The 3130-nt window shown below is 35.7% G+C and overlaps 1 non-coding gene across 1 annotated transcript; it reads left to right on the top strand.

Annotated features, from left to right (window-relative positions):
• The first annotated feature begins 2443 nt into the window (after window positions 1-2443).
• LOC117093971 lies at window positions 2444-2550 on the top strand. Its single transcript, XR_004441315.1, has one exon. It is a non-coding gene; the product is annotated as a U6 spliceosomal RNA (small nuclear RNA).
• The last annotated feature ends 580 nt before the right edge of the window (window positions 2551-3130 follow it).

Raw genomic sequence — 3130 nt, 5'->3', positions numbered from 1 at the left:
AAATCAATAAGAATAAAAGAAACCATATGATGCCTTAAGGGGCTGTATAGTGAAGGAAATGTGGCATATTGGGAGGCATTGTACAGGACGGGGAGCTTGGAGAAAAGAGGTGGCAAAATGGTAAAAGGAAAGAATTTTTGGGGCTAAGTGAGAAATTTCTGCAAGTCTTTTTGGGCAAAACAATGGAAGACAATGGGTGATATTACCATACCTTGCATTGGTCTACGTACTTGAACTTCTTTCAGTGACTGAAATATACAAGAGAAGCTTTGAATTTGTTTTGGAACCATAATCTTTTAACTAGACTACTGCTCTGGTATGAGACCACATTGCGGAAGCTTTCTAGGCCTTCCTAGAGAGTGGTTCCATACATATTTGTGCTACCTATCTATCTTTTCTGCAACCCCCAAAGATATTTTGTCCCATTCAACTACCTCTTAAGAATAAGCCTTCTAGGCTCTTTTCCTCCTCTTCCTCTGGAAATGCACACTAGACCTTGGGTGGTCTCCATCCAGAGTACTCACCAAAATGAGGCTTAGCCAGTGAGTGGAAAATAATGTTTAAACTAATGAAAAGGTAAGGACTCTTTGATTAATGTACTATCATTTGCCTACCCTTCCAGATACACCCTTCTGCACCCTGGTCTAGGTCCCAGGGCCTGACCTCCGTGATCTGATGGATGACAAGAATCCTTTGTCCTCTAACTTGTGGTTGAATTTGGTCAGTGGGGAACACTAGAAGGAGATCTGGAGATAGGATCTGGTTATTTACTCCCAAACTCATTTCCTGTTCTACAGGAGTGTCCCTCAACCATTGGCACAGCCTCAATTGAAAGGCCCCCTCTACACAGCTCTCTCCTTCCCTGGGTTTCGGTAACCACTTTCTTCCTCACTCATTCATACCTGAGATTCACTAGCTCTGGAGTCTGGCATTATCCTTTGTGAGTTTTCCCTGCTCCTCATCCACGTCCTTGTAAATAGTCTTTTTATTAGAGTGTCTTTCAAATTACCAAATTAGAGGGTACCATCTGTTTCCAGCTGGAACCCTGACTGACACAGTTGGTAGAATGAAATTTACCAAAGCAAAATGCCTAGCCTACCCAGAGGGCAAAAATAAAACGAGAGTGCTATTTATTAAGCAGTCATAAAAATAAACATAAGCTGAAGAAAAATCTTGTCAGACTTAGGTTACATAAGAGAGCATTAAATTGAAACAAATAAATCATATTGTAATACAGATTCCTATAGGAACACTATGATTCCTATCACTATGTTATAAGAAAGACTGTTACAAATTGTTTACAATCATTTTTCTTTTAAAATTTCTTTAAAAATTAAGAAACAACGCAAAACACTACTTTCAATAAAGCAGTTAACCCTAAAAGACCAAGATGAAAGGGATCTGGCTTGGATCATAAAGATTCTAAAGAAATTAAAGGCAGAATAAAAGAAGTAAGATCTGCATTACAAGCAGTAAAGAGCAGAATTGCCACTGAATAAAATCAAGTCATTGGTTGTGAGGAATTCACTTGAGGGACTCTATCACACACAGAAGAAATGCATAAAAAACATCAGCTGAAAATAAGCTGAGCACTAAGCAAAGTTACTAAATAGCCTACATACAAGATGGACATTCAATAAGCAAAGCTTTCTAATATATCAGAATAACTATGTAGAAGCCATAACAGGAAAAGACACCATTCATCTTAGAAACAATAATTATATACTTAATATATTTTTATATTAACAACAAATATTTATGGAGTAGTATGAAGAAAACTATAGAACTTTATTGAGTTATAAAAAATAAATGGAATGGCATGTTATATCATCGACTAAGAAGATTCACTACTGTAAAAATATCAATTATGTACAAATTAATATAGGGGTTTTAATGCAATAATAATCAAAATCCTAGTGGGACTTATGTTTGGTCTGCAGTGGAAAGAGCAAGAACTTGACAAAATGATTTTGAATTTATGTAAGAAAGAGAGCAAAAAATAGCAAAGAAAAATAAGTTCAAAGAAAACACTTGACCTACCAAGCTACACTATTAAGTTATAATAATTAAAACGTTTTATTAGTTGTACAATTATGAGAAAAGCTAATACATGCAAGAGAATGATATTTTTAAGATAATAATTTTATAAGTACATAATGAGACATCATAAATCCGTGAAGAAAAGAGATTATTCAATAATTGATGCTAAAACATGAGGTTACATTATTGAAAAAAATATGTGCCACTTCACCTCATGTTACAATAAAACCAATTCCAAATGAATTAAAGGACTATAATTATTAAATTATGCCATGAATTATACCAAAAAAAGCTAGACAAATTGATATATACTTATTAAATCTTGGATTGAGAAAGAATTTTCCACATAAAAGTAACACAAAATATCATAAAGAAATAGTTTATTAGTTTTTTTAAAAAGCTAGTGCTGGCTTCGGCAGCACATATACTAAAATTGGAACAATAAAGAGAAGATTAGCACAGCCCCTGCACAAGGCTGAGATGCAAATTTGTGAAGCATTCTACATATACATATATTTATACTTTAAGTTCTGGGATACTTGTGCAGAACGCATGGGTTTGTTACATAAGTATTCAAGTGCCACGGTGGTTTGCTGCATCCATCAAACCATCATCTACATTAGGTATTTCTCCTAATGCTGTCCTTAATGCTATCCCTCCTAATGCTATCCCTCCCCTACAACCCCACCCCACGACACGCCCCAATGTGTGATGTTCCCCTCCCTGTGCCCGTATATTCTCATTGTTCAACTCACACTTATGAGTGAGAACATGTGGTGTTTGGTTTTCTCTTCCTGTGTTAGTTCACTGAGAGTGATGGTTTCCAGCTTCATCCATGTCCCTGCAAAGAACAAGAACTCATCCTGTTTTATGACTCCATGGTATTCCATAGTATATATGTGCCACATTTTCTTTATCCAGTCTATCATTGATAGGCATTTGGGTTGGTTCCAAGTTTTTGCTATTGTGAACAGCACTGCAATAAACATACGTGTGCATGTGTCTTTATAGTAGAATGATTTATAATCCTTTGGGTATATACCCAGTAATAGGATTGCTGGGTCAAATGGTATTTTTGATTTTAGATCCT

This window comes from Trachypithecus francoisi, unplaced genomic scaffold, assembly GCF_009764315.1.
Source record: "Trachypithecus francoisi isolate TF-2019V2 unplaced genomic scaffold, Tfra_2.0 Lachesis_group12, whole genome shotgun sequence".
NCBI classification, from domain to species: Eukaryota; Metazoa; Chordata; class Mammalia; order Primates; family Cercopithecidae; genus Trachypithecus; species Trachypithecus francoisi.
Note: the sequence above shows the minus strand (reverse complement) of the source record. Positions and strands in the feature narration are given on the sequence as shown.